Source organism: Podarcis melisellensis, assembly GCF_964234715.1.
Source record: "Podarcis melisellensis genome assembly, chromosome: 4".
Classification (NCBI taxonomy): Eukaryota; Metazoa; Chordata; class Lepidosauria; order Squamata; family Lacertidae; genus Podarcis; species Podarcis melisellensis.
The window spans coordinates 33,872,084-33,883,909 of NC_138531.1; the positions used below are offsets into that span (position 1 = coordinate 33,872,084).

At 40.3% G+C, this 11,826-nt stretch overlaps 1 long non-coding RNA gene across 5 annotated transcripts; it reads right to left on the reverse strand.

Moving 5' to 3' along the window:
* Nucleotides 1-1,195: 1,195 nt before the first annotated feature.
* On the reverse strand, nucleotides 1,196-11,811 carry LOC309367976. Of its 5 annotated transcripts, none has more exons than XR_014167433.1 (5): nucleotides 11,750-11,811; nucleotides 10,062-10,177; nucleotides 8,895-9,029; nucleotides 5,017-5,089; nucleotides 1,196-2,270 (listed from the first exon to the last, which is right to left on the reverse strand). It is a non-coding gene; the product is annotated as an uncharacterized lncRNA (long non-coding RNA). The 5 variants fall into 5 exon arrangements; XR_014167434.1 differs by having other exon boundaries at nucleotides 8,895-9,052; XR_014167435.1 differs by having other exon boundaries at nucleotides 8,895-9,052; nucleotides 10,062-10,183.
* Nucleotides 11,812-11,826: the final 15 nt, after the last annotated feature.

An 11,826-nucleotide genomic window follows, 5' to 3' on the forward strand; every position in this document is an offset into this window, starting at 1 on the left:
CAAAATAAGTTGCAGGCATGCCCACCCTGCAATGCAGATGAGGATCCTGGTGTGACTTTAGCAAATTGCAGTCTTGAACTGGATGTTGGGGCACACATGCTATTTGTACTGGGAAGGGGCTGCTCTCATTGGAGCAAACAGTGCACATAGTAGGTGTTGCAGCTCATCCTAGATAATTTTTGGTACACACTTGAGATCTCTTCTCTCCTTAGGGGTGGTTGACACAATCAAATGGCCATGATGAGAATGAAAATTGGTTTGTGCATGCGCTCTCATCATGTTATTACTGAACTCCTTGGTGATTAGCAGCTGAATCCATGAACCAGCTTTACTGAAAATAATTTCATGTGAGTTGATGTATGGTGTTAGGTCAATGATGGATATGCAGATTTACTCAGACTTAAGCCTCACTGGGCTCAGAATGACTTACTCCCATGTATGTGAGCAGAGCACCGAGACTGTAGTCACTGGTTAACAACCTTGTTCTAAATACTCTTGTAACATTCTGTTGGGTGAAGAATTCTGCATGATTTCTAAAGCTTCTATAGCAACAGAACTTGGTCTAGTTAAAGGTATTGTTTTGCATTTGTTTGACTTGGACCAAATGGGCAACAGCTGTTTAAAACGCATTTCTTCTCAGTGCACAAGTGAACAAACAAAAAGAAAACACAAATTAACTCTAAATTAATTATAGCTAAAGAATACAGTGTGAGTGCAAAGAATAAGGAAGTGGCTCTGCATTATGTCAGTCTGATAGACACAGCTTCATAGATCAAGATTCATAAATCATAACGCTAAATGCCTTCTTCTTGATCTAACAATATATGCTCATTTTGTGCAGATGCGATAATGCTAAATATAAGGGCTGAAACCCAAAACATAATTAGTCAATGGAGTTCAAGCCCCCTCTATGCAGAATTTGGTCTGTTGCCTTTAATTGGTATACAAAATCAAATGTTCCTATCCTACAAAAAGAAAGGATAACAATATCACTAAAGCACAGTGTTTTGGATTTTAAATAACTCCTTGGTTAATGGATGTCTGTATTTGTCTCATTTGGAGTTTTTAGCAATATTTTAAAGGCATGAGTTTTGATATTTCAGATAAAACTTAGCCTGTGAACTTCCTTTTCTGCCTGAAGTTCCCCACAATCCAATACTAGTTCACATATTCATTAAACACTTCTGACTTACTTTTACAATTAACATTTGTGTTTCCTGTAATATGATCTTTGCAAATGGGCTGAGGTTCCCTGGGATACATAAAAAGATTGAAACCATAAATTTTGTGCAGGAGTATTAAAGCAAATGGTTGTATAGAAAATCTATTTCTCTCTCTCTCTATCTCACAAAAAAGCCACCTGCTCTTTGCATGTCATGTGAAAGGTCAGAAAAGAATAAGTCTGCAATGTGTGAAAAATGGAATTTATTAAAATGTATATTTTAAGCATTTACAGGAGTTAACCATATTTTTGAACAAGATCCTTCCACTATCCTTCTCTGATGAGTTTACTGTAGCTTGAGATACAATGTTTCCTGTTCATATTCCATTTTTCACATATTGTGGGCTTCTTATTTTCACTAGTATTTACTGATAAGATGCTATACTCTTGTAGTGTTATGCCACAAAGAAATCAGATTCCTCAGAGTACAATTTCAGTACTTGTTTTGCTAGTTTCCCATTGATAAAATGATTCCCAAGATCATAATGTTAGCGGTGCAAACCATCAAACACACCATAATTCAGTCCCTGCATGAAAAGGCTGTAAACTTGAATGAGCAGTGGTTGGCGGAAAAAAGAACATACCTGTTTTGCAAAATTATCATAATCTTACTTTACCGTAAGGTTCAATGCAACTTCTGTTGATGAAGTTGAATACAGTAGAACACATTTCTGAGTTGAGCTTGCAGGATTAAATAGATATAATTTGCAACGTGGGTGGTCTGACACACACAACAATCATTTAGAAGTATCCCCAGTTGCCTTCTGGAAGTGGTCTCTACACTCTTCCTATTTTAGTTCCATCTCACTAATTCCAGTTGTGAGGTGGAAAATTATTAATGCTGGCAGTGATTGCAGACTGCAGTGTGCTCTGGTTTGTCTCTGAACCGAAAACAGTTTCTTCAGGGAGGTGGAAAAAATCTTGCATTGCACCCAGACTTTGCATTGCACAAAGAGGGAGACTTTCTGTATTCTTAAAGCATCCAGGCTGCTTCCAGTGACTAAGCCTTTGGCTGTTCAAGTGGCTAAAATCAAATCAGTCCTTCATGCTGGAAAAAAGAGGCATTTGTCTACAGGGAGGAAATAGCTTGTAAAGGTAACATAATAGGGATCAGCAGCCAGGTGTTGAAAATTTACTTGCAAGGTTTTACAGTGCCTTATATCTTGCAGCACTGTGCACCTTAAATCTTGACAATCTGGAAAGCTAAGACAAAGTTTAAAAGAGGTCTTAGGTTTACATTTCTGTGAAATACGCACCACACACAGAGAGAGGGCTTTGACTTCCCCAGGAAAGCATGGACTTGGTTCACTCAAAGTCCACATGAAAGCACTGAATCAGCTGAGAGGTGCTATTGCCTTAAAAATGCCATCCACTCTGGTCTCCCCTCATCACAGAATACAGAGCAGAATGGGCAGGTGAAATGATGCAAGAACAGGAGCATAACACCAGGACCTCTTTTAACTTTGAAACATCTCAAGACCTGAGGTTGCTATGTCTTTATTTTGTGCTAAGGATTTGCCAAGAGCACATCTACACATGAGCCTCCTGAGTTCCACTTGTGTTGTAGCACACAAGTAGAAATGCAGGAAGAAAAACTTCTGGATGTAAGCATGCTTGCGTGTGATTGGGTTTCTGGGTTTCTTTATCTGAATTTTTATTGAAAAATTGGTTAACTGCACATCCAGGAGCTTTAATAAATCATCACTATCATCTACACTTAACCAGTTTACTCTGAATCAGAGAAGAGTTGAAGATTATGATGCATATCAGGGAAGCTCATGAAAAATCCTATAAATTTTTAAATTGTAGGTGCCTGTGATGGTATGGTTCTGAATAGACAACACTGGCTGGATTTGCATATAAACCATGGCTAATCACGGAAACCTTGGTTTATTACATCACAGAATAGTTAAAAGGCACCAGTGAGATCCGTAAACAAAGTTAAGGAGGAGGTCCAGGTACACGTGTAACACTAAGTTGTGGTTAACATGAACTAAGGTTTATGGACCAGCTTCAGACTTTGGTTAACTAGCAATCATAAACCATAATTAAAAAAGCTTAGTTAAGCCGCTGGGTTGGTTTGCATATGCTGCTAGGCCATGGTTTAATAAACCACAGTTTAGCATTACATGTAAAGCAGGCCACTGAATACTATTATTTAAGTGCTACAGTCCCTTCTACAACTCCCTAAAACTAAACTGTAGCTCCTCCCCTTAGGTATGCTAAACAGTGGCTGCTGTTTGAATGTCTGGCAGGGAGATTGGCAATATGGCAAATGAAATTCTGTGTAAATAATTGCACTGGGGAAATCAATGAAAACATTAAATCAGGATATGGCAATACTGAAAAGGTCACATTCTTCTATTTACCATTACTGGTAAAGGGACTGTAACTAAAATGTCTAGTGTGAAAATGCCTTTATATAAATCTATGGGGTGGCTATATTCGGAATACTGTGTATAATCCAGTTTGCGGCATCTTAAACAAGGTGCTTTATTTATGGAAGGGTACAGAAAAGGGGAGCCCAAATCATCCAGTGGCTTAGACACTATCTGTACAAAGAAAAGGTGAAGCATCTGAGTCTCCTTAAGTTTTAAGGGGGAAGGGACCCGATTCTGTATTTATGAATAAGATGGAATAAGTGGTAAAGCCAGACTTTGACTTCTTGTCAAGGTCATCCCACGAAGATGAGGGCTAATAGATTCTGGCAAGGGAAAAGGCAGTACTTAATCAAGCCAGCAGTTAACTAACTCATAATATATACTGTATGGTCATGTCCACTGGCTTAGATGGCCTTATTCGTGGAGCAGAGGTTGATAAATGGCGATTAGCCATGATAGCGAATTGCAACCTCCAAGTTCAGAGGCCATTATAGGAATAAAAGAAGTATAGTATCCTGTTCTCAAAGTGGCCAACCAGATGCTTATGCAAAGCCTATAAGCAGAACACGAAAGCAATCCCACCTGAGAATGCCTAACAACGGATATTCAGAAGCCTATTGCCTCCAACAGTAGAAGCAGAACATAGCCATTATGTCTAGTAGCCATTGGTAGCCTTATCCTCCATTAATTTGTCTAACCCTTTTAAAACTTGAATTTTGTGACTCTGAATGCCATTTTGCTGGGGGGCAAATGATGGGGGAGGCCTCTTGTCTTTGTGCCCTGCTTGTGGGCCTCCCTGAAGCCCTGGGCTAGTCGCTGATGAAAACAGGGTGCTTGACGAGACGGGCAATTAGTCCACAAGGCTTTCCTCACCTCCTCATATATTCATTAATAACCATTTAATTTGCTTGAGCTTTCCCCCACTCTTTCCTGTTTTACAGCCACATTCCCCTCTCCTTAAAGTAAAGACATAATAAACCCTCTCTTACTCCCAGCACAGTGTGCAATAATGTTAAAAACTGGCTGATCCCTCATCCGCCTGGCCTTGTCAAGCCAAGTGTGCAAGTGGGTCAGAAATGATTGAATGTCCCATAGTGCTGAGTGTCATGTCCCATTTTCTCGGTGAGTTAAGAATGAAACTTGCAGATCTCAGAGGTGAGCACATGTGATGCACACACACACACACACACACACACACTAGGTTGCTGATGTTGACAGGCCCATAAACCCCATCCGAAGAAAAGGTGTGTATTAATGACAAACATTGCACTGAAGGTCTGCGCCTGCAACTATTCCTCAGGTCAAAATTTCAGCTGAAGGAAGCACCTGACAAGGAAATGATTGTTTAATTCTATTAGCTTTATATGAACACCGATGTGCAAAACAAATGGTGTTTAGTATGTTTCCACTTACCTGATCTTTAGCTGTCTTGGTGTCCTGATCGTCTTGAATTTGGTATGAGTCTCAAAGGTATTTCCTTGTCAGTCTGTAATCATATGTAAACAACACTCCTTTTTAAAATGAGCTTCCAGTTATCTAAAAGTTTTGGATGATCCTCAGATCTTATGGGCAAGTGAGTTGTTCAAAAATAACTACAAAAAGCAGGGGTTAGGATTAGGAAGGATTTGTTGATTTCAGTTCTCTCGGTTTCTCATTTTTTCCATTCATTTTCAGTTCCCCACATTTTACAATTTGCGGGTTAAAAAAATAAATCACAAAAATTCATCAGTACCTTTGTGCAAATTTCTCCTAATATGCAGTTTTGACCAATGTACACAGTTTTGCAAGCAATTTTCTTTAATATAATGCATGTTAGTGTGTTATTTTCACAAGTATATTCATTTTTATGCACGCTTCCCCCAAATATACATGTTTGCAAACATTGGTTGGCGAAGTGCATAACAAAATTCAGGTTAAGTGCAAATTTTAAATGTTAGCTGTGTTTTGGTTTGTATATTGTTTTGGAAAGGATAAATTTGATGGATTCAGTTTCAAATAAGACCTGAATCAAATTTCTTCCCCATCACTACTTACAGATTCTACTACACTGAAAACAATGCTTGGCTATGATACTCTCAAGCTGTTAAATATATCACTAGGTATTGTACAATAATAAAAAGGCAACAACCCTTCCCTGCTGATTAAGAATCGGACAGAATTATTAGATGGCAGGGCAATGTTATTGTTCCCCAAGCTGATGGTCACACTGACACTAGCTATGGTGCAATCTTATACTGAGCTAACTGCTAAGCCGAACAGACGACAGCATGAACAAGCATCCGTGTAGCAACACTGTCAGATTTAAGCCCATCCAGTGCTAATCCCTGATCACCGTTTTGCACACTACCTTCAGATAAGCCATGAAAATGAGGCATCAATCAATGTACACCAATGGCCAATCAACACCTGATACCATCCACCCTCATGTACCCTCTACATACAATGCACTACTAGGGCAATCGGAAAGAGAACAATAAAGACACAAACTCCTGGGCTCCAGTGTGTGCAGGCAGCTCTAAAAAGCCAAGGCAAACAACTGGGACCATACAACTATTATAATGCCCAGGTATCACCATAATCTAGCAGTAGAAGGCAAGAAAGGTGGCATGAGCTCCCCAGGAGAGAAGGGTTCAAGTCATGCTGTGCAATCAGTGCTCATATGCAGATATTCTCCAGAACACTCCTAATAATACATTTGTATTGTTCCCCTTGTGAGAAAAGGAGAGGGCTACATAAGCTGGAGGTTCAAGACAAATAAAAGGTAGTTAACGTATGGAGTTAAACTATGAAATTTACTACTACTATGAAATTCTATAGCCAGGAGAAATTCTATAGCTGCAGAGAAGGCCCTTTTTGAGTCCGTCCCCACTCCCAACCATACCTCTTTTGTACATGGGACCAAAAGCAGAGCCTCCAAAGATTATTGTAACCTATGGACATTTGAATATGGGCCACAACGTTTTCCTGATCCAGATCTAAAGGATTTGGCGCATTCCCTTTGTTTCGGTTCGGAATTTCACCCTCTCCCTCTGAAACGGATTGGATTGTCCTAATACACGGAAACAGAGATTCCTGAATGGTGTGGTTTTTTTGGAAGGGTAAGCTCCACAGGGAGCATTTAACCTTTTGCTTAGCTCATCTGGAAAGATAGGAAGATTTAGATGGTAATGCTTATGAGCTTAGCACCTTTCCATTGGCATTTACATTTCTTCAGAAGTTTCATGGCAGTACGAATCGGAGCCTGGGCTGAGCAACAGATGGATTCTGGCCAAGATCCAGTGTTTTAAGAACTGTTGATCAAAGATCAGGTTTATCACAGTTGGTCTTGCAGAAAAAGATTGACATCTTAAAAAATGAGCTTCAACAGATAGAAGCCGAGCTCTCACAATTTTAGCTGATTTAGCTTTTTCCCTTTTTGGCAAGCTGGCTGAATTGCGTGATTAGTAATTTTTGTGAGCTGGCTAATAGGAAGCAGTAGCAATATAGGTGTAAAAGTTAGTATAAACTTGCCAAGTCCTGCTTTCCTTTATTGAATGATGATATGTGACACTCCTGTTGTTGACCTTCATTGTTAACAGGAGTCATTGAGCATCAACTTTGTTTTAAAAGCGTTGTGTATGGATAAAATTCTCGTTGGACCAAAGACGATTCTCTTAAGAGCAGTGACTGATGATCTCAGAAAGCATACCTACACTACTAATTTATATAGGTTTTTTTTAAAGCAGTTTGTCATAATTTCCCCCAATGCATCCTGGGAATTGTAGTTTCATCTGTCGCTCACAGGGGAGATCTCCTCTTGAGAGAGGAAGGCTATTAACCCAGTTTAATTCTGCAGTATAGATGGAAGTTCCCTTTAAATGAACTTCACAAATTTCTCAAAAGTGTTTAAACCACACAGGTGTCCAAAATGCCATTTTAATATAATTTCCATGTATATTCCTGTGTAGAGATAATGACTACTTTCCTTTTTTCAAAGTTCATTCTGTAAACACAAGTAGGTGCACTCTTTCCTTTGTATGGTTGTTATCTTTAAGTCCTTTAATTCGTCGACTCACATCTTGCAATAATACATGCAAAATGGGCTCTGAACTCCTTTGCAATATGCAGATTTGTGTGCAAATGAGCGTTACCTATGGTGTTCGCACTGAAGCGTTTTTCTTTGATGTACATTTCTGACATTCTGAGACTGTAAAGAAGAAAATAACTTCAAAAATTTTAAGAAACCTTAATTGAAGTTAACATAAAAGAAGATACATGGTGTTAATTGGTCTGTTTCAGGCATAATTTGGGCCTTTGAGACCATGTCCCTTACCCCCTGCCAAAGTGTCAAGACTCACATCTTTAATTCAACAATCTTTGTATTAATTACCTCTGGATAAGGTAAGCTTTGATTGGGAGGCTTTTATTGTAAAATTACAGTACATTGCCGGATTTAAGATAAATAAATTAGGGCTGAACTTGAAAAATCTCCATCCAACTGAGAACTTGGAAGTGCATTTGCCTATCAAATGCCAGATGAAAGAGCAGTTCATCTCCAGGCATTTTAATGGGAGAAAAGTGTTGAACTGTTTACAAGAACCAAGATCCACATGGATCTGTACCACACATAGATTGCAGATAGTCATCTTGGGGCGAAGAAGACAGGCATATTATTTGCAGAGCAGGGAGGGTAGTTTGGAAGCATCCTTACCTTAGTCACTCTCCCAGTTACCCTCATGGCTAAGTAAGAATTTGAACCTTCAGAACTTCATCACTTAAGCCACAGCACCACAAATAACAATCCTGCTTCACCCTACTTTATTTTACATAGGGTTACGAGATATCCAGGGTATTTCCACATCTTGCTAAGGTGTTGCGGGGGCACATTTGCAAAGCAGCCTCTTCTGAATATGGGGGGAAAGGGCATGAGCATTGTGAAGGACTTATTGCCGTATCGGCCTAGAGTTATATCCCCTGTCTGTGGGTGACACTACTTTACAACAACTGCTGTATGTCCTCTTGTCCCAAGCATAAGTTATGCTCTGCTGGTTAGGGAAGCTAGACATGAAGACTGGGTCAAACCATTGGTGCACCAAGCACAGCACTATTTATGCTGATTGGCATCAGAGTTTCAAATGGGGGGGGGGGGGTCTTTCGCCGTCCTACTTGGGAGATGTCAAGCATTGAGCCTGGGACCTTCAGCATGTAAAGCAAATGTTCTGCCTCTTCCCTGGTTGTCAAAATGGCAGCCTCGCCAAGCAAAGGATTCTTTTGCCTGACAAGTGTTTTCAAATCCAGCTGCAGATAATTACCTGTGGCTCTGCCTCCAACTTGAAAAGGGCCAAATCCGCAACACCTTCGAGCAGATTAAAAAGAGGCGAGAAATGGAGGCACTTCTCTGCGGCTCCTTCGCTCACCAGCACTTGACACCAAATGCGTACGGGAGGCTGACCGTCAAAGGCAAAATGAGCTCGACAGAAAAGAGTAGGCATACATTTGCGTCTGACTGTAATGCAGTATCAATCATTAGAAAGTGCAACACAAAGGATTTGCATGGCAGGCTGTGCTAATCAGAAGAGGTGAGTGTTTTAATGCGTTTAAACGAGGACAGGGCACTTATTAATCAAAACAGAATCCAAAAGGACTGAAAGAGCAGGAATGCGACTCGAAACTTGCAAAAGTGGACCAGCGATACTTCTGAAATCCCATTTCAGGAAACCATCTAGGTTTATTATGAGAGGAATAATGAGGTAACTAACAAATACAACAAAAGGGGAAAAAAAGTGAGAAGTTGTAATTTTATCAGAGAATGCGGGCAGCTGATTGGGGGAAATGTTTCCCATTATAGCAAAGTGTCTTTTGGCAAGGTGAAGTAAAATAATGGATTTTTCATTGCCTTTGATTCAGCCTAGCACATGTTACTGCCACAAGAAAAAACTATTAAAAGTTTCTACCATGTGGAATAAATGTGAGGTGCTGGAGGAGCCAAGTCATTTATCCACACCGAAACCTCCAAGATCCCCAAATTCAGGACAATCTACAGTAGAGTTCATCCACGTGTGAGACAAAGGGGAGGCACACTTAGGAAATTGTGGGTTAATCAAGATGTCTGACCTGCAGACACAGGGGAAATCTGTCATGGATGAGATGAAAAGGGACAACAAAGGAAGTCTGAGAGGAAAGTAGGATGTCAGGGGAAGCACGGTGGTTCTAAGTTGCCAGTGCTAGCAGATAAGGTTACTAATTGCTACTGAACCCTCATTTTACAAAGGCCATGAATGAAGTTTGCCTCTGCCCCCATCCCTGGTTGCTAGCTTTATGGCGAGATTTAGAAGGGACAGTGGCATTGCTGCTTGAAGCCAGTAAAAACCCTTGTGGATCAGGCAAAAAATCCATGTAGTCCAGCATCCTGTTCTCACAGCGGACAACCAGGTGCCTATGAGAAGCTTCAAGAAGGACCTTGGTGCAACAGCACTCACCTAGCAGCAGGCCTCCAGAGGCATACTGACTTTGACAGTGGAGGTGGTACATAGCCATTGAAAGCCTTTATCCTCCACAAATTTGTCCAATCTTCTTTTAAAGTTGGTGGCCATCACTACACCTCACGGAAACAAATTTAATAATGAATAGCATTTAATAATAATAATAATAATAATAATAATAATAATACCTTTATTGTGATTGTACAACCTGTGTTCAATGAAATTAAATGAGCCTCCCCCCCAAACACTCAATCTCTTATCGAACAACACACCACCTTGCAAGTCAATATTGCTATGTTATTTTCCGTTCAACAGCCTAACATCCCACAGATAAAAGCTATTTTTTAGCCTGTTGGTACGGCTGATTATACTTCTATATCTCCTGCCCAAGGGTAGAAGATTAAAGAGGTGATGGCCGGGGTGTGAGTCATCCCTGAGAATATTATTATTATTATTATTATTATTATTATTATTATTATTATTATTATTTGTTTTGAAACACTGGCCACAAAGGATTTACACTGAAAAAACAGAAGCGCAGGATCTGCAGGATCTGGTCAATGCACTCTGAAGACCAGAGGCGCAGCTCCTTTACTCACATGTAACTGTAAATCCTCCCAGCATTTGGTTATTGTTATCCCTGGAATTTCAACGTCTCTGATTTACTACGGTGCTAGTCCTTCTCTCCCGCTGTCGTGAGAGAAGACTAGTTTGTTGGTTCTCTCCTGCCTCCTCAAAGAAAATGCCAGCAGGAACTAAAGAACTCTGGGACTGGTAGTACTTGAGAGGGCATGTCATATAGGGTGGCAAATTAATTCCTCTTCCTTAAATTACAAGTCCTAGCTAGAGTTTACTGTGCAAAAACGCTCTCTAGTTACACAGAGAGGAGGAGGGGGAAACAGAGCAATGCAACCAATTTGCTATCAACATTATTGAGTGGCTGCAGAAAGTTAGATCCTTGTCAGCAAATTTGTTCATATGAGTAAAGTTGCTGAAACTATAAACAAAACAACTGTTTGCAGGTTACTTTCCTTGAATGTTTGCTACCATGTGGTAATAGTCCAGCTGAACTCTCTGCAGGGAAGTGCTAGAGCACAGTCATAGACTTCCTTAAAGATCATTTTACCTCACCGGTAACATGGGTTTCCTGTCAGATTTCAGAGAAATAAATTTCTCTGAAATCATCATACCCAGTAGGTTGTATTTGAATGCTACCTCCAAATAGGCAGTCCTTTGCTCCGTTCTACTCTATATGAACCTATCCACCCCTGAGATTTGTATCTTCATCATTTATCCCTCACCTATTTTCAGCTTGCATGTTCTGTGTTACAACTCACCTCTGAAGGCCAATTTATCAGTGACCCTTGAAGCCCCACAGCATATTTTATTTCTTTGGTAGGAGAAGGGACCCACTGATGCCATCACCTTTGCTGACACCCTCCCATTGCTGAAGCATCCCTTCAGCCACTCACACTCAATAAAGTGGCCTTTGTGGCAGATTTAAGAGGCAACGGGAGTGTGATGAAAGATACTAAATGCCAGTGGCCTAGAAGGAGCAGGAAGGGAGGTTGTGTGTATGAAAATCTTGAGGCTATTGTGCTGGACTGGAAGCAAATATTTCATAGGGAGGGCCCATAATTGGAAACAGTTGAGATTCATTAATACTGCCATACAGGGATATCTACCTCAGAACATTAAGATTTCCTACGATAGCCTTTTCCTTGTCTTTTCCATGGCTCTAATTGGTTGTGTTGTGGAGTGG